The sequence below is a fragment of the Delphinapterus leucas genome, chromosome 1 (assembly GCF_059928025.1).
Source record: "Delphinapterus leucas isolate spDelLeu-1000000601 "Yukka" chromosome 1, BTC_Dleu_Yukka2, whole genome shotgun sequence".
NCBI lineage: Eukaryota > Metazoa > Chordata > Mammalia > Artiodactyla > Monodontidae > Delphinapterus > Delphinapterus leucas.
The window spans coordinates 179,620,266-179,645,073 of NC_143129.1; positions in this window are offsets into that span (position 1 = coordinate 179,620,266).

Sequence of the window (24,808 nt, forward strand, 5' to 3'; positions counted from 1 at the left end):
TAAGGGAAAGGCTTTCGGGAAGGACACCTCTACCCCAGCACAGTTCAGGCTAAGGGAAACCCATAATGAAACAGACTTTTGGGACCATCTATAAACTCCATGACAGTTTATCTTTGTTGGCTGGGTTTGCAGCCAGAGGCAAGGATGCTTCATTGCAAGTCTGAAAGACAATCCCCCCACTGGGTTTCTTTCATAACCATAATTCTTGTGTGTGAGCAGAATTAGAGAATAATCAAATACAGCATGTGGAAGTCCCCCAAAGAAGATTCCTGGTAAAATATACCAGCATTGTTTATCAAAAGGAGAGAAAATATGAGTCCTAGCCTTCTAGAAATCTCCGTGAAAGCTGGTGAAACCTGAGTATAATCGTGAAGGACACAGGTGGAAACAGGGGCTGTGGGGTGGAAAGTAGAGACCATGTATGATGGATTCCCCTCCTAATTTAAAAGCAAGAAGCACAGCTAGATAAAATCTGTTATGGGTCTGAATAGACGGTGGTGTGAGGGAACAGCCACTGTATTGCCGACACAATCATAAATACCTGGAACCCTGAGACAGGATGCAGAGACGTGAGTTTGGAAAGATCGCTGGCCTTGGGACATCGAGATGCTGATTCTTTAAAATTTTACCAATATCCAATATTCTGAGTCGGTTGGCTGGGAAAAGGCCACCCAGTCCGCCCATAGGGAGTGGGGGGCATTCTGCTGCCTTGAACTAGGAACAGGTGAATTTTTCTGCCTGTAGTCGCTAGACACAAGGTCTTTTCAATGTATCTAATTCCACCCCCCCCCCCACTATTCTATGTCTAATAACTTGTCCTGGGGTATTGTGTTTATCCCAGAAGTGTTAATGACTTCATAACTCAGTGTGAAATGCTCTGGGCATTTTTTGTATTATTAAGGATTCTATGAAGTATAAAAAAGGAAGTGTTCTCAAGGTGCCAGCCCACAGTTAATACTTGAGTCTCATTTTGGAGAAAGGAGAAAAATTAAGCTTTTAAAAAATACATGTTTTCGACTGGGAAAGCAGTTCATTTAAGCATAATGACAATCGTTGCCCTTTGGAAATAAGGCACAGGTCTTTAGAATGTCCCTGGACTGTGAATTTTATCTTCTTTCCAAAGCCTGTCTGAGTCATGCCAGAACTTAGGCACCAGGAGTGAAGGTAGGTCTGTGGTTTTGGTGAACTGGGTTGAGGACCCTGGGCCTTCGGATTTGGAGGGGTGGAGGGGGACGGGACACTGGTTCTGGTAGCTGAGGAGTGACTCAGGGGGTCAGCCGGCAGGGTGGAAATTAGGAGCGAAGAAAGTGGCGAGCTATTTTAAGAGAGATGGGGGCTCCCATGCTCATAATCAGCTCAGCACCATCCTCCTTGTACCACTTTCTTGAAATCAGTGAGTTTCCAACTTTTTATTTTTTTTTAAAGCCAGGGAATCTGTTCTTTTAAGCCAGGGAATCTTGTCCTTTCAGGAATCGGGAAGGGTATGTGAAACCAACAGAAGTTGTTCCTCTGCTCTGGTTGAAATGGTGATGGGAGGTGGGAATCCTGTGCCCCCAGGACCTTCCCTACCTCATTCCTCTCTCCCAAGGGGAGGTTCCAGGGACCCTTGGGGCTCCAGGGAACACAGTTTGGAAATCACTGCCTAAAATACTTTGAGAAGAAAATGTATGTGAAAACATCTTGCAAATAGTAAAACCCCTTAGAAATCTTTTTGTCTTTATTAGTTTCAAAGCGTCCCTTGTTCTATTGAACAAGTCAGGTAGTTTGAATGATAATGACGATGATACAATCTTTCACAGATAAGGAAAACTGAGAGGCTTGGGAAGAATAAATTAATCAAAGTTTTATGGAGTTGGGCACAAACCCTATCTGTGAAGCCTTCCTCTGCAAAACCCCACGTCACCCCCTCGAATTTCCTCCCACCACCTTCCTCCCATCCCCCACTCCACCCAGAAGAGCCTTCCCAGCACCTGGGCCTCGGGAAGCCTTTCCCAGATTAAAGCGCTGGCCTCACAAGAGTGATCGCGATTACAGAGAGTGCCTGAACTTCGGGGGCCTATCAGCGCTTGTGTCATTATCTGTGGGGTCTGAGAATGGGGTGGTCCCCAAGCATTAAGGTGCATTTAAGTTCAATGGGGTGATCTCATGGGATCTCCAGTATCTAGGAGGGAAATTCTACAACTGTTTCTGTCTTTGACAGCTTGGGAGAAGCTCAGCTCAAGATAGATTTGCTTGGATCCGCTCCTAAGAAGTTTCTGTAAGCGACATGTTGAGCAGTTGGCTGCAAAAGAATGGATCTTGGGCTCTGTAGGGGGCGGGAAGTTTATACTCTGAAACTCATTTGTGCAAAAAAAAAAAAAGGAGCTTCCTTTAAATGCCCTTATTTTGCTCAGGAGGCCTGCATTCCACCGATGGCAGCAATGGATAAAACCTGCATCCTCCCTGTTGGAGGTGGCTCAGTCTCTTTCGGATTAGAGCAGGCCTTCCGGGGTTAACTCAGTCGGCTTTGGGTAAGCGTTGGTAAGCGTTTTCCATCATTCCTCCTGTTCCTGCTTCCTCTTTCTGGGAGGTTCTGGGCCCTGGGGGAAATTGGTTTGCTTGCTATCTTCTGTGTCTTTGCTGGTTTCCTCGCAGGACCTGTGGCTTCACCTGGCCCCTAGGGTTCCAGTGTTGGGAACTGCAGAGATGAAGTTGGTGCCATCTGGGTTTTCTGGGTGCTGTGCTGTCACCGACTGCTTAAGTCTGTGGTTGCTGTCCTAGGATTGGGCCAAGGGGCCCCACCTCCTGTTTGCTCCATTTTAATCCCGCTAGTTCTCTTGCATGGTCTGGGTGGCTTTTTCTTTTTTTTTCTTTTTTCATGAGAGCATGTGGCTCCAGAAGACAGCCCCTGGTCCACTCACCTACATACCTTCTTAGGTCATCTTTAACCTGCTGCCCAAGTACTACCACGTAGGACACAGAGTGTCTAACACTCTGAAGTGCCCTGTCTGTGCCTGAGCACAGGACAGCAATGAGCCCTGGGTTCCCCCACCCTCCTGTGCTGTTTCTAACACCAGGACGTGTGTCTACTTCTTCTCCTTTCCCTTTCCCCCTCCTCCATCAAGGGCAGGCTTTCTCGTCCTATCTGCAGGGAACAGCCCCTCCCTCACTTCCTCCGTCCTGTCCTTTCTGCACCAGCTTTGGTACATCTCATGCTCTGAATCCGACACACTTGGGTTTCTGGAATTTAGGAGACACTCTTCTCTATCATAAAGCCTATATTCTGGAACCATTATCTCGAAATAATGTTAACCTGTTGGGATATTGTGATTTATAATAAGAAATATGTATTTGGTCATTGTCCCTGGTCACTGACACAGGGCTCCTCAAACCCTTGTAAACTCCTAAGTGATAAGACTACTAGAAGCGTCTTTTGTTCTAATGAGGAGACTCTGGGTGGCTCCAGAATGGAGGCTGGTCACTAGAAAGACCAAGCCATGATTAGAAGCTTGGGATTTTCAGCCCCACCTCCATTTCTCTAGAGAGAGGAAAAGGGCTGGAAACAGAGTTAATTGATCATGCCTACACGAGGAAGCCTCCATGTAATCCTCAAGTACAGGGTTTGGAGAGCTTCCAGATAGGTGAACACATCTGTGTGCCAGGAGGGTGATGTACCCCTATTCCATGGGGACAGATGCTCCTATGCTCAGGACCCTCCCGGACCTCACTCTACGTATTTCTTCATTTTGCTCTTCATCTGTATCCTTTAATAAACTGGCAAACGTAAGTAAGAGTTTTCCCTGAATTCTGTAAGCTGTTTCTAGCAAATAATTGAATCAAAGAAGGGAGAGGTCATGGGAAGCTCTGATTTTCAGCCAAGACGGATGGATGTTGGGATTAACCTGGGGGCCTGCTTGAAATTGTCATCTGGGTTGGGGGCAGTCTGGTGGGACTGAGCCCTTAACCTGTGGGATTTCCAGGTAGATAGTGTCAGAATCAGGTAAATTTTAGGACAATCAGCTGGTGTTGCAGAATTGCTTGTTGTTGGGACCCCACACACATTTGGTGACTAGAGGTGTCACAAGTGAAGTGTTTGGTGTGAGTAGTAAAGGAGACACACAGCAGGGAAGACCTGTGTTTTTCCTAACACACCTGTGGACTAAAAACCCCCAAGCTGGAAATCAGAAGTTGACCAGTGTCTCTTTTATTTTCTTTTTTCTTTCCTGTTACAGCAATTCTAATCTCCCCCGGAGGTATTGGATGCTTCTCTTGAATGATAATGTTCAAGGAAGCATGAGAAAGGAAAGCAGGTTAATATATTTCAAAAAATATTGGGATTTCTCTGTGGGTCCAGTGGTAAAGAATCCAGCTTCCAATGCAGGGGATGCGGGTTTGATCCCTGGTCCGGGAACTAAGATCCCACATGCCACGGGGCAACGAAGCCCGCGCGCCACAACTACTGAGCTCGCGCGCCTCAATGAGAGATCCTGCATGCTGCAAACGACAGAGCCCATGCCCCTAGAGCCCGCGCACCACAACTAGAGAAGAGAAAACTGGCACGCCACAACTAGAGAAGCCCGAGTGCCGCAACGAAGAACCCGCGCGCCACAACGAAAAGATCCTGCGTGCCTCAAGGAAGATCCTGTGTACTGCAACTAAGACCTGATGCAACGAAGATAAATAAATAAATAAATAAATAAATAAATAAATAAATAAAATATTTTAAAAAAGTATCCTTGTTACAAGTGCATTAATAGATGAGTGGTAACCCAGATGGGGAGGGAAGGGGTCTGACTTCCTCTGACTGATGTTTCCTATTTTGTACTTGGCACCAGCCTGTGAAAGGGACATGAGGAAAATGGAGCCGATTCAGAGCAGAGAAGTGACAGTAGGGGAGGAACGATAAAATACGTCACTGAGAGACGGATGAAGAAACTGGGGATGTGTAGCTTGGAGAAAAGGCTCAGCAGATTGAGGAGACCTGTGTTCAGATATGAGAGAGACTGTCATGTGGAAAGGTAAGAGGAGTGTTCTTTGTGGTTTCAAGGACGAGAACTCGAATAAAGGAGCAGAATTAGAGTGGGGCAGATCGCCACTGAATGTGAAAGGAATTTTCCAAGAGACAAAGCTGTCCCAGGTTGGAATGGGCTGCTCCAGAAAACCAATGAGTTCTGTTTTATTGGAGGTGTTTCAGGAACAGGTTGGACTCTGCCAGCTGCTAAAACAGGTTAGCTAGCACTTCCAAAGGGGGTTGGATAAGATGACTCTTGAGTTCTTATCTAATCTATGGTGGATTAAAGAGGGTAGTTTCTTTGATACTCCTTCCATCAAAAGTGGGGGTCTATGTCCCTTCCTCTCAAATCTGGATGGGCTTCATGACTGCTTGAACAAGAGAATATGGTGAAAATAATGCTGTACCAGTTTCTAGGCTCGTGTGCTAAGAGACTGGCAGCTTCCACCTCATGTCTCTTGGGACATCTGCTCTTGGAGCCCTAAGCTGCCGTGTAAGTAGTCTAACCTAAAGTAACCATACTGTGAGGAAGCCCAGGCTAAGCACATGGAGAGGATGCACAGAGAGAGACAGAGAGACTCTGGTCCAGCCCAGGCTCCAGGCAAGTGAGTGAAGAAGTCTTTAGATGACTCTAAACCCAGCCACCATCTGACTGCAACTTCATGAAAGACCCCAATGGAAGACCGCCCAGTTGAGCTTGGTCAACCCACAGAATCAAGAGACATAATAATAAATTGTTTTAATCCATTACATTTTGGTTTCTCATGCAATAATAGGTCTTGGCCCACGAGCATAAGACTTCATAACTCTATTAACTACATAGAAGAGGAGGATTAGACTTAGTCATAGGTGAATTTGATGAAATTATCAGAAAGGTGTTAGCAAGAACTTTGCCCTACAATATCTCCCCTGGCAGCCTGCCATGTTGCCCCAAATTACACAGAGAGCAAATCACTTCTGGTTGACAGGTGACCTCTTTCAAGATGTATACAATTTGGCGGAGAGAGGAGAACACCTTAAATCTAATCAGCTTTCCCACACCTTTCTAGAAAGTGGTTTTCCAGTGACTGACAATAGCTCCAAGGGAGTGAGGTTTTGGTACCCAGAATGAAAGAGGGAATGAGGGATACACGTAAAAATAAGGCTGACTATGAAACTGGTAAAAGACTGGAGCCAAGATCGGGACATAACAATGGAAAAGGGACAAAAATTATTCATTTACATCTTTGTCTATTTCAATTTGTCAGTTTTATCTGTGGTTAACCATGAGGGTTCTTTGTTCTCAGCAAACGTTGTAGCTCGCATGAGTACTAAAATACTACTGACGGTGGTGATGATGAAATGTTTTATTTCCAGCATCCAATGGACCTGGTGCATGGCTGTAACACATGTCTATACATAAGCCCTCGATTCCTTGATCGATGACTCTCCAACATATGTTGGAATGGACTGCAAGGAGTTCCGTATATGCTTCCCCATCTCTGCTGCAAAGGGAGTCTTCCTTTACCCTTTGTTCTCTCAACTGAAGCAGCTGGGAAAGGACTGGCTTGTCTGCTCTTAGGCAGAGGAAAGGTGTGGATAATTAAAGAATCAATCTTACCTACTCAGGAGAATTTCCATCCTTTCTTGCAAAATGGCACTGCTGGGGTATTGAAATCCAGAGAGGGGAAAATGTTGGGGGCATTCCAGGTTGGAATTCTGACTGAGGAAATGGTACCCTAAGAGGCAGTTTAGTAGTGTTGAAGGAGTACAATTAGTGATAATGATGACAATGGTGACAGCTGACATGCACCAATGGCTCACTAGCCACCAGGCATCATCCTACTACAGGCATCGTCCCCCTGCTTTATGATCAGGCTATGTAGCTTTGCTGTGAATATCACAGCTCTGAGATCCCAAGACCTTGGTTCAAATCCCAGCTCTGCATCTTCTTAGCTCAGATAGGCTCACTATGTCACTTAAACTCTCTAAACCTGTTTCCCCACAGGATTGTACTGAGAATTAAGGGAAGTAATTAATATAAAGAGCTTTGCACAGAGCCAAGCATAAACATCCAAAAATGTTAGCTATTATATATGCCATATTTTGGGTTCTTCACGGATTGAATTGACCTTTGCAGGTTGAGCTGGTAACCCAAACAATAACCACAATCATTTGTTTTCCCTATGGGAAATGGCATGCGAAATTATATATAGGCAAACTATGGCCCTTGGTCAAATCTAGCTGTTTGTGTATGACTCCCAAGCTGGGAATAGGGTTTGCATTTTTAAATGGCTGAAAAAAAAATCAAAAGACCACAATATTTTGTAACATATGTAAATGATATGAAATTCAGGTTTCAGTGTCCATAAAGTTTTATCAGAACAGAAACGTGCTTGTTGTTTGTATACCGTCTACGGCTGTTTTCACCCTGCAATTGTCAGTTGAGTAGCTGCAACAGACATATCATGGCTCACAAGCCTCAAATATTTACTACCTGGCCCTTTACAGAAAAAGTTTGTCCAACGACTGTTTCAAAATGATAAAAAAGAAACTAACTTCCAAGCAGTACATGACAACACAGCTTTCAAAACCGGCTATTACATCCTCCTCTATGTGTTTTGATATATTCCTATGCACACATGCACACGCCTATTCAAACACACATCAGTACACATATATGTGGGACAATCCAGACACATGTCCACATGTCTTCTACTCTGACCCTGAGGTGGCTCCGGGTGCCCCTGCTGGGTGACTCGTTATCCAAAGCCCATGTTATTTTACTCAGCGTCTGTCTAGCCTGGGTCTGTAGGAGAGCATTGGAGATAAGTGTACTTGGCCACGTTGAAAATGGCTGGTGCTTTCCATACCCTGTTAGATCTCCAAAGAAATCTATGAATATTTGAGCACTTTCTTTATGGTAAAAATTTCCATTTTCTGTATGAGCTCCCTCTGCTAGAGTTTTTTGGGGTTTTTTTTTTTTTTTTTTTTTTGCGGTACAGGGTCCTCTCACTGCTGTGGCCTCTCCGGTTGCGGAGCACAGGCTCCGGACGCACAGGCTCAGCGGCCATGGCTCACGGGCCCAGCTGCTCCACAGCATGTGGTATTCTCCCAGACCGGGGCACGAACCCGTGTCCCCTGCATCGGCAGGCGGACTCTCAACCACTGCGCCACCAGGGAAGCCCCGCTCTGATAGAGTTTTAAAGAACCTGTTCTCATCACAAAATCAGGCAAAAGAACTATTTATCATGCCTGTGAGAATCAACATGAAAAAACCCCTTAGATGCTGCTCACATTTCTTTTGCCTGCTCACTCTTGGGCTGCTATTTAAATTTAATACATGTAAAGTTTGCTGGGTTTTATAGAGTTGAACAGTGAAGGTACAGTCCTGGCAGACTGACATGCCTGGAGGTTAAAATCCATCCAGGTCTGCAGTTATATGATGAGCAGTTGCCCTGATCACCATAAGAAGGCTTTAAAAAATATTGTCTACTTGAAAAAACTAGCACCAAAGACTTTCAAAGCCGAAAAGAGCCTGGTGATCAACTGCTCCAATCCTTTGTTTTTAGAGACAAGCAAATTTAGGGTCAGATCAGGGAATGTGCTTCCTCAAGGGCCCATAGGCTCCTTTGTGGAAAAGCCAGGTCTAGAATGCTGGTCACTGGCTCTAAGCCGAGGCCTCTCATCCTGCCCCCATGCTTTCTGGATAACACACTGACGCACAGAAGTAACATCTAACATCTAATAAGCCATTTGGATAAACACTTTCAAAATCAAGCACTGCTTTCCCTTAGCTCTTCAATTTGTCTGACATATGTGGCATTTTTATTCCATCTCGTGTGGCACTGTCACGACCCCTTGGGTTCCTGCTTCAACATCATGGTCTCTGACACTTCCTGGGGCTGCCAGCACATTCTGTGCAGCCTCAGGACCACACATGATGCTCATGGCCATTAGATTTCTGTGCCCTAAGATCTACCAGCCCATCCTTCTCCTTGCACTGAAGAGAAAGCAAGGGGTCGGGAAGGCAGATGTCATGTGCCGTGAAATATTTAGGTAAGCAATGGAGCTATGAGACTCAGCTAAGAAAGTGCCCGAATGCATGTGAACGCTGCTGGTTATGGCGCTGGAAAAGGACACAGTGAGTTTCTCCCTTCCTGCAGTGATGTATAACTTTGTAACATTTAAAAATGTGGGTCTGATCTGTATCTATCTTTCTATCTGCCCCTATGTGTATGTATGTATTTATATATGTATATGTGTATTTGTGTGTATGTGTATTTTTGTATATGTAAATATGTATTTGGACATTGCCTCTCTATTTCCCTCTTTTCATTTCTCAAACAGGGCACAAGTTCCTAACTGGGACCTCAGGGCAGGGTGGAGGGTTGCCAGATGCCTGCCAGACATTTCTCTTTTTAGCTTTGTTTTGCCAAAGCTTAAAATCACAGAGGTGGAGAGTTTTGGGGAGAGGAGTACCTCTGAGAGAGAAGCGAAGTGAGAGAGCCTTTGAAAAGACTATTCAAAACAGTCTTTGAATAAAACTATTTCCTTGGACCAGAAGCAGAAGGGCATTCTGAGAATCAGGGGAACCAGCGCCCTGCTCCCTGGCAGGGCCCAGACACAGAGGGGTGACGAGCACACCAAGGGGCAGAGTGAGGTGCTTCCTAACCTCACCACGATCCCCCAACCTCCACGTGTGGAGGGGGAGCAGCAGTCCCGGGCCTGAAGGGATGGGGAGACTGGGAGGATGTGTGTCTCCATGGCAACCAGTGTGGTCTGGTGACTCACAGCTCGTAGATGCTGGGGAGTCAGGGCAAGGACTGGGGGATGGGGCACTCTCCCAACACTTGGTGCTAGGAAAAGACCTGTTTGGGTAGGGAAGGGGGAGCTCTGAGAACTGTAGCATGGAATAGTCACAGTTGAAATTCAGCCGCTTGGAAGAAAATAAAGGAATTTGATACTTCTTCCACATCTGAGTCTGTGGCCTGTGATTCATTTATTCCTTTGACAGTTGAAAAACAAAAATCTACATTTTCCCCGTGAGTTGTCCAGTGCATACTAAGTGTCCAGGTAATTGTGGGTGCACTCTCTATTGTTTTGTGGTAGCTACCATCCATATTCCATGGCTCCTGTGAAAGGATGGGCCATCTACATCAATACATATTTGCATTTCTTCTCTTCTTGGACATTTATTAAAACTAGGCTTTAAAACAACACTGAGGGGCTTCCCTGGTGGCGCAGTGGTTGAGCGTCTGCCTGCCGATGCAGGGGACGCGGGTTCGTGCCCCGGTCTGGAAGATCCCACATGCCGCAGAGAGGCTGGGCCCGTGAGCCATGGCCACTGAGCCTGCGCGTCCGGAGCCTGTGCTCCGCAACGGGAGAGGCCACAGCGGTGAGAGGCCCGCATAATGCAAAAAAACAAACAAACAAAAAAATCACAACACTAAGGATTACTGCATAATCCAAGACGCGAACCTCTGACACATGTCAGAGGTTTAGATTTGCAGGCAAGTCTTCTGAAGGGCCTGCTCCTTGATACCTTTAATTGTTACCATTGTTGTCAAGTTACAAGAGAGCTAAGGTATCGGCAGCAAGAAGCTGTATCTGCTTAAATCTCTGAGCTGAGCCCAGCTTTTATGCTAAAGAGCAAACTTGGGACTTCCCTGGGGGTCCAGTGGTAAAGAATCCACCTTCCAATGCAGGAGACGTGGGTTCGATCCCTGGTCAGTGAACTAAGATCCCACATGCCGCAGGGCAACTAAGCCCGTGAGCCACAACTACTGAGCCCGCGTGCCTCAGCTAGAGAGCCTGTGTGCCACCAACTACAGGGCCCATGCACCCTGGAGCCTGCGCGCCACAACTAGAGAAGAGAAAACCCGCACGCCACAACTGGAGAGAAGTCTGCGTGCTGCAACTAAGACCCAACACAGCCAAAAATAAATAAATAAAAAAATAAGTCTTTGGAAAAAAAAAAGAGCAACCTTTGTAACCAATAAGGCATTTCAGACATAAGTAGGTCTTGGATGGTTTCTTCCTCTAAAGATGGGATGCAGACCTTATTTTTCTTTAAGTTAGGTCTGTTATAGCCATCTCACTGGGGAGACCAAAGCACAGATGGTGGAGGCCGTGAAAATTGTTTCTTGCTTAATGAATGAAGCTGGCGTGAGGGCAAAAAAACTCATTGGCAAAGGGAAGGGGACTTCTGTGCAAGTCGGCGTATGAATTAGTTTTTATTTTTTTCATGTGTCTATGCTGCTTTTGGTGGAAAAGGCCTGCATGAGAGATTTGAAATAACGGAGCTCAGTGTACATTCCTCAACACAAATTTACATCTATGTTAGAAATCTCAAAAGTGCACATTCTTTCAAATTTAGCTGCAACACTCACTGAAATGTGCTGATGTCTACAAATATGAATTTCTTTTTATGGTGCACTTTCATCCACTTTAAAAAATGTGGTTTTTAGTGTACATTTGCCAAAAAAAATAAAAATCAATTCTGATAACCCAAACCACAAGTGGAGGGTGATGTAAGCCAAATACTCAGTAACCGTGCTTCCTTCCTCGCCCTGGCTTTTAAAGAAAAGCAATGATTCGAAAGCAGGATGAAGCCAACTCAAAGTCTGGGCTGGTCTCCTTCTGAGAGTAGGTAGTTCTGGGTTCTCAGTTCTCAGTTCAAAGCCAGGTGTTCGGCTGGTGTCTCCTCTGAGTTGTTCCACGGCATGGACCACGGTTCATCATTGCAGGCAGGAGTCTCAACTAAAGACAGTGCAGTGTTTTTAGGCGGAAGTTTTAAAACACGATTTTAATTTCTCAGCATGACAAAGCTCACATTTCACTAAATGGCTTGGCCTGACTTAATCCCGAGTTCATCAAACCCAACTTTACTTTTTTTTCTGTTTGTATCAACAGTTTTCACTTTGGATAGAGACCATGAAGGAGCCAACCCGAGGACAGCAGGATTCTGAAGGGTTTGTCACGAGGGTGACATTTCCGTTTAAATATCACATTGGCCACGCCAAGTAAAAAGGGATTTGGCTAAAGCAGACGCGGGCGCCTCTGTAAATGTCAGAGTCCACTCTGACCAGCGTTTGGGGGGCATCCTCAGAACCCTGCCCCTGGAGCCTGGTCTTTATTTCCATTTCTCCTAATGCTGTTTGAGATGTAGCCTACTCCACCTCCCCTGGCATTGATCAGCTCACATGACCTTGTGGCAGGACACACATTAGCTTATGGGGGCTTTGCCTGTGGGCTGTTAGCAGGAGTGGGGGGAGCCCATGGGAGGCGATTTTCTTTTTCCCTCCCCCTCCCCCTGGAGCAGCCACCGCACATGTATCTCAGCTCCAGCCTGTCACGCGGCCCTTCTTCCCGAGAGAGCACAGTGATGTCTGAGGGTATGGGCTTGAGTGAACGAACAGTGTGCCTCGTGCTGGCATCATTCTGCACCTCCGGTTTGGTCCCACTCTTCCTTTCAGAGCACTGTTCATGTTGAGTTGAGACCGGTTAGGCAGGTGTTGAAACAAAACCACCTTTGGTTTTGTGCAAAAGAATCGAGGTCTGTAGGGAGTTTTGGAGGGTGATCACGTGCTGTTAATGGTTCAGTTCAATTTCATACAGAAACCAGGGAAATTCTGGGAGGTGGCTGCATCTGGAGGGAGGCGAACCTCAGCCAGGCTGTGCTTAGCTCTTGCCCGGACTCTTCCAAGACTCCTCCCCTGCACCACAGTTATGCTCTTGCTTGGGAAGAGGACCTCTGCTTGGCTTCTCGCGCATAGGTGGTTGTCCTAGAAGATGCTGCTTTTTATAGTGAAGTACGTCGAATCGGTGTGCACCTGCATCTGCTCCCCTAGCTCCTGGGTGCCTGGTATCCTGCACAGAACCGTCCCCAGGCTCCTGCAGATTTGGTGCCTGTTTCTCTCTCATTCTCACTGTCCTTCCCTCCCTCTCCTGCTGCTTCCTGCTGTCATGGTTTTCCGTGCCTCTCAGTCTTGATATGTCTGTCTCTTCTATCAGGCTGTGGCCAGTGGTGGGAAGAAACCACGCGGATCATGCCATGGTCATCTACATCCCCGTGTTTCCAGCCTGGCCGTACCAAGCCCATCATACTGCTGTCTGTGGAACGAACAAATGCCAGGCCTGGACACCACTAGAACTTGTGACATCCACGGGCTACACTGGAAGCACCATCTGAAGTTCTCTGTCTCTGTCTTGTCTTCTTGTCATCAGGCTGTTCACGTCACTATGTCCTCCCTCACCCCATTTGCACAGCATCTTTCTGTTACCACCTGTGGTATGACAGGGGAGAAACCTGTGTTGGATACCTGGGCCCACGGAAAGCATCCATGCCATCCTGTGGCTCTGCGTGTACCTGGGAACACTCTATGGCTCCAGCTTCATGCTAGGCACAGGGAATCCTCTGAGAATGTCCCAGGCCCATCCACTCCTCGCTCAGACATTTCTCCTGCTGCTGAGCCATGCCAGATGCAGGGGACTTCAGGGTCTTCCTGGTTTTCTGAGGTCCATCTGTGGGCTGGTTTGCCCCCAACTCTCTGAGGCTCCCAGAGTGTTTCCCCGGATTAGGGCCCACTGGCACCCACATTTCCTCTGCTTCCCCTCTTACTCTTTCCTCCTCTGGATGGTAGGATGTTACCACTGAGGTTTCCGTATCTTTTGTCTTGTGCCCCGGCCTATGCTCTTGAAATTCAAAGGTCAAAAATAGACTTGGCTGTGTCCCAGGTCAGCTTTCCCCAAGGGCACTGAACGCTATGGGGGTGGGAATACCTGGGAGAGGGGCAGAGCCTCAACTGATGACAGACACCTGCGGGGTATCTGTCACTCGGCACTCAAGTCCCCGCTGTTCCTGCTGCTCTCAGCTGCTTTTCTCAACACCTGCTTTTTGCCTCCTTTTTTCTGCGACTGTGTCATGCTTCCCGCATTTCCCCACCCACCCACCGCAAAGAACTGGACTTTGAGGCCATGTAACTCCTTTTTTTCCAAACTTCTAAACCATGCCTCCGTCCTACGCACGGCCCCTCCTCTCCTCCATGGAGTTATCTTGAGCTGTGTAGCCAAGGGCCCTTTCTTTGACTCTAGAAACTTTTTGTTGTTTATTATTTAAACATAAAATGAATTTCCAGTTATTTAGAACCACAGCCAGTCAGAGCTGAATGGGACTCAGAGGCTCAGATTATTTCTAATATCCACCTCCCTTATCCTCTCTTCTCCATTTTGTGGCTAAGAAAACACTGCTCAGAGGGACAAGATACCTGCCAAGTGTGTACAGGGTCCCAAGACCAAGGGGACCACAGAAGGTGATCGGCACAGATGGTGTTTTACTTCCATACCTCTTTCCGGCAATTTTAGTTACAGCATGTTCCATTGTAGTTACAGCATAAAAGCACCTGTGTTGGCTTTCAAAACATGAATTACTAGCATTTATTGAACACCTAGTGTTTGCCTAGAAGTGTGAATAACTCTCAAAATAGAATATATCTGTGGAGCTGCCTGATAACCCCATTTTACTGATAAGGACGCAGACGTTGGCCCAAGGACAGGTAGTAGGCACACACGGGAAGCGGGGCTCGAGGCCTGGTCTGTGCGACTTCAGGGCTGGAGTTCTCACCAGAGACATCATACAGCAGCAATGGAAGGATTGCATCGATCAGCCCAAATATGGTAGATCAAGAGATGAGAGCAGGTCATCTCTTCCTTGGCAGATCCATCGCTTGGAACACTAACAGGCTTACATTGCTAATGCTTTCTCACTTTCCCTTTAAAAATGCCTTCCAATAGACTCCAGCTCTCTGATAATGATAGATATTTACTACACCATCGGTAGATGAATAAGCTAAGGCCAGAGCGGCTAAGTGGCTTGTTCAAGGTCTTACAGCCAATCAGTGGCAGATCTTGGACCTGAATCAAGGACTCTGATCCCAAATAGAGTGAGTTAAAGAACCTAAAACACCCATCACTAGCTCTGGAGCACACAGTAGGTGTCTGGCAAAATTAGCTTCGTTTCCTTCTCTCTTTTTCCCTCACGTGGTTCCCAAGGGCTGAGCACACGCTTACAGTTAAAGCAATCTACATTCTCTGCATTGTTTTAGGCAATGAAAAAATGTGAAGCCATCCAGCCACTTTGCTGCTGTTGAAAAATAATCACTGGATGATGGTCCCCTTGGCAGCTCTCTGGGCCTGGTATTTAAGCAGCATCCAGTTCCAAAGAACTGCCCTTTAAAAGGAGATTAGAATTGCACATCCACCGTGTATGAGCTGGAAGATAAACAAATGTTCTTTTCCACCCAAATATTTCCAACTTTTGCTTTAAGGGATTTCTCATGATTGGAGCCCAACATGTTCTATATGCAGAACTGGGAGAGCTTAAGCTCATACTGTGAACCACAAACTGAGCAAAGGGAGTTCACTTTTGGTTCCTGAATTAGCCTTTTGGTTGCAAGTGACATGAACTGAGCACATAATCACAAGGGTTTTTTATTGGCTCATTAGTTGAAAAGTTGGGATAGCCTTAGCTTCAGGTATAGCTGGATCTAGGGGCTTCAACAATGTCTTTCTCTCCTCTCTCTCACTGTCTTTCTGCCTGCTTTCTTCTGTGTTGGCTTCACTCTCACAGATGCTCTCCCTCATGGTGGCACGATGAACACTACCTACAGTAGCAACGTGAGTACCGTCCACCAGCCAGGCGACTCCCAAAGGAAAAGAGAGCTCTGCTTCCTAACAGCTTGTATAAAATCACAGAATTGATTCTCATTGGCCTGACTCGGATCACATGATCATCTCTGAGCCAATCACTGTGGCTAGGGAAGGGAAAACACTGATTGGTCAGGCCTGGGTCATGTGCCTCTCTCTGGATCCAAGTGGTGGGGTGGGTCCACTGAAACCACTATGACCTGCTAGTAAGCAAGGATGGTTCTCTCAAGTGAAACCAAAATTCTGTTACCAGAGAAATAGTGAATGAATTCTTGGCAGGCAGAACAACAGATGACCACCACAATTAGATTCCTTATTTCTCAGAGAACACAGATGATTCCCAAAAAAATTTTGCTGACTGCTTTTTCTCATCAAGAAAGTCATGTGCAGAAATTCAAGGGGATGGAAAGAAGAGGAAGCCTGGTCCCAGTTAAGAAAATAGAGCTGTGGCTGGGAGAAGTTAAGGAACTAAGAGATAGGATGGATTCGTTTCTCTTCCTTGAAAATACGAAGGTGAGATGGCACAGCACCTGTCCTCAGGGAGCTGCTGACTGGGAACAGTCAGAGCCGCAAACGTGCAAGACAATATACCTCAACACAACTAAATTGTTTTAACATCAGTCACTCTCTCCTAAGCCCTTTATTCAGTGAATGTTGAGGGTGTACTGTGTGCTCAGGTGCTGCTTGGGCCTTAGGGATACAGGGCTGAAGACAGGCAGATGAAGGCAGACACGATTCCCGCTCTCGGAGCTTACGTTCTAGTTGGAAGAGAAACAAAACAAACAAGGGAGCCAGTTCGTGAGCAGAAACACTTCATATATGTGTGACAACTGCCTGGAAGAAAGTAAAGCAGGGTGACGTGTAAGAGAGGGACTGGAGATGGAAGCGAGGGGCCCTTTGGACAGTCAGCAAAGACATCAAGAGGAGGTAACGGCTGAGACTTAAGAACAAACAGCCAAGAAGACCCCATGGAGATGAGGGCTCCAGGCAAAAGCCCTGAGGCAGGAATAGATGCCCTGTGGTTGAGGACCAGAAATAGGGTCAACCGACTGGAGCACGGTGAGTGGTGGAAGGAGAAGAGCAAAAGCACAGAGAGGAGGTAGAAGCCAGATCCTATATGGTGGATTCTGCTTCTGAATTTCCCTAGTGCTTTATTTACGGGCATGTTTTGTTGCTACATGCAGTGGGAACGAGAGCCAGTTCCGCGTCTGATTCAGACAAGTTTAGGTCTGCCCCCAGCTCTCCTATGGCGCTCACACTGCCTGGCATCTATCAGACACTCCGTGAGAGAGTGTGGTCCAGCGGAAAGGACTGGGTTAGAATCCTGGTTCTGCCACCTTGTAGCTGAGGAACACTGGACAAATCGCTTAAACTCACCGGACCTCTCGTCTGAAAGTCTGATAATATGGGTCTCACAGAGTGTTCTCAAAACGAAGCAAGATCATGCGGGAGAGAATTCACAGTGAAAGGTCTTTCATTAAATAATAGTTTTTCTTCCTGATTTCACTGGCAAGAATGGGAATTATGGCCTAGCGTCAGGTGGGTTTGGTGAAAAATCTGCCTTCCTAATTTGTGTTCATTCTAGAAGACTGCACACGTGGGGATATCTGCTTGGAAATGGAGCATAGTGGGGAATAAAAAGGATAAAAAGAAGGTAAGAAGATCAGAATGGCGCAGTATACACACGAATGATGACAAGAGCAAAAGCAATAATTACCTTTACCTCACATTGTGAGTCAAGGATGGGCTAAGTCTCTCTGTATGTCATCTGATATAAGTTGTCAACATGAAACAACGGCCGTAATCAGACATCAACCCCATCAGACAGGTTGGTTGGTTAGTCTCATTTTATGAATGAGATTCAGGAAGGAGGCACAGGAAGACGAAACCACTTGTTAAGACCATATAACTAGTAAATGGTTGCCCCTGGGCTACCCTGACTCCCTAGGTGAAATTATTAATATGGGCACAGATCCTTGCTAGGTTTTTGCTTTTTTTTCCCTTTGCTCAGATGGTTTTTATTCCTCAAAAATCCCAGTGTCCTCTGACTTCAACTGGTTAAATATGCAGCATCTTCAAATGAGGAAATTAATGATACTGAACCTCAAAAAAAATTTTAAGGAATTAAAGACACCCCTAAGAATGGTTTCCTAATTGTAGCAACCTGCTACATTAATGCTGAAAAACTCATTTACAATTTGGCTATTAAATGACAAACCATTACCACCATTTTTATTCCCTGACAAATTTATTATGTAATTACCTTGCATAATAGTGTCATTTTAGGATGTAAAGTGGAAATAAGGTCCCTATTTTAAAATACTTACTATTATATGTTTTCAATATCTAGTTTATATAAAATGTCCGGCATTGAGAATGAAGTTTTCTCTTTTGTTAACCAGGGATCAATATATAGGTTTTTCATCCCTTATTTCATGAATCTGATTCTCTTTTGCCCTCTGCAGCCCATTAGAAAGAGGGAAAAACTGGACCTAGAGGTTGCCCATTCTTCAGCTTGGCTACTCACTTGTTGAAAACAATTGGGGATTATGAAAATGGCTACTAGTCCCAGCCGCTCAGTGAGTCTGGGTCCAGGTTTAAACAGAAGCATATCCACAAAAGAATGGGGATTTATGGGTGACTTGAACAATTTCTCCCTGCTGCTGCTTTTGACTGTGGGATTCAGAGAAATCTCCCAGACAAGGATTGGAGGTGGGGCGGGCAGCTGCTAGCACAGAGGCATAAGACAATAAGATATATACAATGCCCAAAGGAGAAGCCAGTTCACACCAGTGCTCCTTTTCCTAAAGGCAGAAGAAATTGGACTTGTTTCCAAGGGAAAGGGGCAAAGGAGTGAGCCTGGAGAGGTGCCCAAGGAGGCTGGCTTTCGCATCGCTGTGGATAACGAGACAGGGGAATCGAGCTGTAAAGAGATCTTTTCTAAGTAAACTCAATCACATGTGACATTTTCTTCACTTTTTTGTTCCTGGGGCTGATTAGGAAGACAACCTGGGGAGGACTGCACTCCAAACCCGCCTGCTTTTCAGTCCCAAGAAAGAGAGATATGCTGCTTCTCTCAGCAGGAAAAGAAGAGTCTGCCTGATTACCTACGTAAGGTGTCATTGGAGAGTACGGTCTCAGTTGTCAGATCTGAATAAACTTGTACCTCTTTGCAAATACCGTCATGAATAGGAATAAGACAATCTGCCATGTGACTTTATCTCTGTCTTAATTTCTCTCATAAACTCAGACAGGTGGAATCTGGGCAGAGAATGTGCCACTAAGAGTTGGAAGAACGGCCAGCAGGCCCTGGCTTGCTGTGTGACCTTGGGTAGGAGCTTGCCCTTCTCTCAGGCTGTTTTCTTGCCTGTGAAATTAGGGGATTGGGGCTGATGGGTGCTCAGTAAGCCTTTCTTGAGCCAATGACTCATAGCATGCTGGTAGTCCAATGTCCTGAATAGTCCTATGCAGCTAATTCAGTGGTTTTCAAAGGGGCGTTCTCAGTGCCACCCGGGCGACATTTAGCAATGTCTGAAGACATTTTTGGTTGTTACGCTGAGTAGACAGTGCTACTGGCATCCTGTGGGTAGAGGCCAGGGATGCTGTTTAACATCTTGCAATGCACAGGACAGTCCCCACAGCAAAGAATTATCTGTCCCCAAATGTCAATAGTGCTGAGTTTGAGAAACACTGCCTTAAACCATCAATTAGACATAAACTCACATCATCCCTCCAAGTCAACATGCATCCATAGGAGATGTCCTGGGTAAACTTCCTCCCCATGCCCCCTGAACACACAACAAGTCATCCCAAGTGCTATGCCTGTGCGAATTCCTAGGGGGAAAGACGCTCCATGAATCTGGTAGCACCTGGGATGAAAACTTGATGTTAACATGCATTTGCATCAGTAGGGAGAAAAGCAGAGTGCCTTCCATGTTTTCTCCGGGAGGAAAAGTCTATCTTGACCTCCCTTGCTGCCCCCTGAAAAATTCTTCTGTGGCCTCCCCCAGCTTCCTGAGTTATGCAGAGAGGATAAACGGCTTTGTTTCAGTCTTCAGAATTCTAGTGTTTAAACTAATGTATTTATTTATGCTGAATGCAGTCTTCCACCCAGAACACTGTGAATCTTTCTTCAGGAGCCCAGAGTGAAATCAGCCTCCCCAGTCTGGCTTTTAATATGTGATCGTCGAAGCCGCTGGTTTCCACTCTCTGCATTAACAAGGCCTGACTTTGTGGATCATTAATATTTATCCAAATATTTGACACACATAACAATGACATAATCGCTCAGTCCCTTAGCCCGACATGGTTGCATAAGCACCTACCAGCTTTAAAAATCTACATTTTTCAGAATATGTTGTCAGTTAGTATAATGTATTCTGGAGCATAGATTTCTTGCCAAAATAATTCCGCCCGGTGAATGATAAACGTGTTGTGATTATTTCTTCTGCTTTTGTGAAAGCATACAGTAGGGATAGTGTCTTGAAAGCAACACACAGACCAGAGGAACACAGTGCTTCTTTGTTCGGTTCTGCCATATTTAGAATTCGTTCCCTAAATTCTTTCCTCAAACTCTCTTTTACTAGTTGCTACTCCCTGAAGGGACTGGTGCTGGCAATGGAAGGCTGTGTTCAGCTGATAAGTTCTTCTTGGCTCCAGTATGTGTGTCTTTTAGTTAAGCCCACAAGAACGTAATGAACTGCTGTGTCTCTCCTGGTAAAGGTCATTGTAGCTCCGGTTTTAAAGTAATCTCATCTTTCAAAACTGGCTTGACAAATGGAAAACTCCAGAGCCCCAGATGTCTGCTATTTCTGGCTTCTTCCAGGGTAAATGGGAATGAATATCACATGGAGCTTGGAAACTGGGATTTCCCCAAAGAACTCTAAAGCACGTGATGTTTGATTGAAAAGGTAAATGGTCAACTTGTAGAGTGTTGGCCAAGGCTATAGAATTAAGGAGGATCACCAAAGACCACCAAAATCACCGTGTGTCTCGACCACCAAAGAGACCTCTTGGGCGACTTAAGTCAACGCGTGCATTTGAGAAGCTTCCCTAGGCATAAAAAGATGATGGTCTGCTCCAGTAGCAGACGGTCATGCTTGATTCTCCAGTTTCCCTCCCTCCACCCTTCCCCATCCATTACAAGCTCTGTTGGCTCTACCTCCAAAGCATCTCCTGAATTTGTCTACTTTGCTTCAACCCTACGGTTCCTCTCATCCAAGCCACCATCCATCTTTCTCCTGAATGTCTACAATAACTCTCTCCCACTCTACCACAGTCCATTTTCCACACAGCGGCCAGAATAATCTTTTAAAAATGTGAATCAGTTCATGTCATTCCTTGCTTAAAGCCCATCAATGACTTCCTATTGTTCTTAGAATTGATTCCTGAGGGCTCACTATGTAGGGTTGCCTGATGTAGCAAATAAAAATACAGAGGCCCAGATACATTTGAACTTCAGATAACCAACGAACACTTCTTTAAAAAAGTGTAAGTATGTCCCTTGCAACATTTGGGACATACTTATACCAAAAAATTATTTGCTGTTTATCCAACATTCAGTGTAACTGGACGTCCTGCATTTTATTTGGCAGCCTTACCTACCAGACTGCCTACGGCCTGGCACCTGCCTTCTTCTCCAACTTCATCTCACAGTCCTCTTCCTCTCACTCGCCCGAGCATCATTAGCCTCCAAGATTTCAAGCCTTTCCAGCTTCTGGGCCTTTGTACTAATGTCTCCCTCTGCCTGGAAAGTTCTACCTTGGGCTCTTTGTGTGGCTTTCTCCTTTTCATTTTCAGGTCTCAGCTCAAATAGCCCTCCTTAGAAAAGCCTTTCTTGACCACTCTATCCAAAAAGGACCCCTTTCCCCATCCCCTAGAGCTCTTTATCATCTCATGTTGGTTTTTTTGTTTTTTTTAAAATAAATTTATTATTTATTTATTGGCTGCGTTGGGTCTTCGTTGCTGGGCGTGGGCTTTCTTTAGTTGCGGCGAGTGGGGGCTACTTTTCACTGTGGTGCACGGGCTTCTCATTGCGGTCGCTTCTCTCTGTTGCGGAGCACGGGCTCTAGGTGTAGGGGCTTCAGTAGTTGTGGCTCACGGGCTCAGTAGTTGCAGCACGTGGGCCCTAGAGTGGGTAGGCTTCAGCAGTTGTGGCACGTGGGCTCAGTAGTTGCGGCTCCCAGGCTCTAGAGTACAGGCTCAGTAGTTGTGGCGCCCGGGCTTAGTTGCTCCACGGCATGTGGGATCTTCCCGGACCAGGGCTCGAACCTGTGTCCCCTGCATTGGCAGGCGGATTCTTAACAACTGCGCCACCAGGGAAGTCCCTCATGCTGTTTTACTTTCTTCATAAGGTGAGTCTATGTTTATTTTTCATCTGCTTGCTTGCTTCTGGCCTGCGTCTTCTAGCGGAAGAGGAACAGGGCTTTGTCAGTCTTGTTGCAGAGTCTGACACAGGCCTGGTGCATGGCAGAAGCTCAGGGAATAATTTGTGAATGAATGTTTATCCTTTTGCTCTTAGAATAAAATCCAGTCTTTCCCAAGGCTCTTTGCCTTTCTGTTTAATATCATCTCAGACGGAGTCCTTTCTAAGGAAGAGTCTAGAACACGTAAAGGCCACAGCAGTTTCATGCATTTGGTGAAACAGATCATATCCGCCTCCATGATGGACAAGCCACATTGGTTGGTGGAAAGACTGTCAGCGTGGGCGGTAGAAAGATCTCGGGTTGAATCTCAGCTTTGACTGTGGCTAAGTCACTTCCTCTTTGAGCCTCAATTTCCTTATTTATATTACAGGGATATCCAGACATCATTTGTAGGAATAGAGTGAAAAATTAAATGCAAAGATATGTGTAAGCCACCAGTATGGGGCCTGGCACACAGCTGGCCCTTAATAAATAGATGTTGACTTTGCCCATCACAAAGGGCTCTCTCAGACACCTTGGTGCTACATTGTGCTTCAGAGGCTGTTAAAACCCTCCACATACAGTGGAATCTCCTGCTGACACTATATACCTCTCCTTTCTCACTGCCCTGTCAACCTATTGTCTGTGATCCTTGCACCATTTCCACCGGTTCCAGTAAGCTCGTAGCTCTGTTTGTACATCTCTGTGTTGTCTGCTTTCTTAGAGGACAGGACAGGCAGGGGTTGATCCCAGAAAGATCCTTTCTAGTCTCCGGCTTGCACCCAGGTTGGTACCCGTTCCTGTCTGATCAGGTGCTTCTCCTTAAATATCCTCCAGGCTGGATCTGCTACAGATGTTGCCGTTGCCATGGTAACTCTTATGGCCGAGATTTTCTCAAACTGTGAAGGGAGACTAGCAGAGGTCCAAAGAGCAAACATAATTACTTTTATACTGGGCTTCAAGTGCGTCACATAGATGTTGGATGATGCATACCTGGACACTTGGGTCCTTTGAACCCTCTTCTCACGATAACCAGTGACATCATATGGATTTGCTGGCTAGTGGAGAGAACTTCCATTGAAACCAGGCCATTCACTAGGTTTTTGTTATGCTGTAATCAAAAGTTGTTATCCATCTTTTAGGAAATTTTCTTCTGAAGTTTGAAATCGTTGTATTAAGATCTTAAAGGACATCCATAGTTTATTATTATAGTTTTAACTTTGGTGTGGCGATTTTAAAACATGCCCAGAAATTCTCACCCTCTCACTGAGAGGTGAGAAATATGTCTCCGCTCCTTGAATCAGGGAACAAGTAAGTTTGGTAACTTACTTGTCACCAACGGTACACAGTGGAAGTGACGCTGATGCTACGTGACTTCCGAGGCTGCTTCACAAAAGGCCTTGCTTGCACTTGTTTTTGGATTCCTGATTGTCACGTAAACTTGCCTACCCTGCTGTGTAGCCACCATGCTGTGAGGAAGCTCAAGCCACTTAGAGAGATCACAGGTAGGTGCTTCAGCTGACAGCCCCTGTGGAGGTCCCAGTCGTAGACAGCTGGCATTAGTCACCAGACGTGTGGCACTTCCATATGTTGCATCTTCCCATCTGGGACATCACGAAGCGGAGACAAGCTGTTCCTACTATGCCTTGCCTGGATTCCTGAACCCTAGAACCTGAGAGCCTAATTAAAAAGATCCTTTTAAGCCAGTAAGGTTTAGGATAACTTGTTACTCAGAAATAGTATCTGGAACAGATGGGCTGGCTGTCACTGGTTGTCTCAGGGGCACCAGAAATTCAGCCCGTCCAACATGGAACCACGACTTTGTCTCTCCTGGTACAACCTGATGGCTTTGCACAAACACCCTTGGGCTCTCCTGGAGTAATATTCCCAATGCCATTTGAAACAAAGTCCTTCACTTTCAGGAATAATGATGCTTTAGGGATTCCTGCAACAATGGGGGAGGATGCGGAGGCAGGCAGCACCGTGGGATGCATGGTACTGGGGCCACAGGAATCGGGTCCATTTGAGGGGCGTCTCGGGAAGCTTTTGTTCTGAGCGTGGGACTTCAAACCTTCGTTAGGCCTTCAGAGCTTTTATGGGACACCAGAGTAAAGTGCCCATGGGTATAATTGTTGACTGAATTCCATCAAGGCAGGATTCATTGCCCTGAGGCTTTCAATTAGGAAAAGAAATATGGTTTCAATTTGGGATTGAAAAGACCGCCCTCCCTCATATCGATTTTGCTAGGTGGTGTCCATTTTAGCCAAAATCTTATATGGGTTCTGTTGTACTCTCAAAAAGAATTTGGTGTGTTCCCTGGTGGATGCACTCACTACATATTTAGCATTTGATTCCTGGAATACAGGCTTTTGGGTCTTGCAGCCATCGCTCTGCAACTTTTGTTTCCATAGAAACTAATGTTTATGTTTATATCTATGCAGACTCTGATTCTATCAGATTTTACCTCTTGGAGCAGCTGTTGTAAGTCTTCTCACCAAGATGGACGTTAGTGATAGGGAACAAAGCCCCCATTCTACTGAAATGAGCGTTTTGTTCATCATCATTATGGGCTCAAGAGTCAGTGGTTCACAATGAAAATAAAAGGCGTTCAAGGAGGGATCTCAAGCAGCAGCATGGTGTAGAAAGCAAGGGATCCAGGGCTGAACATGAGGATCCTGTGTGCAGTTAAACCCTCGCTCTGCAAATAAATAGGGACTCTATCGATCGC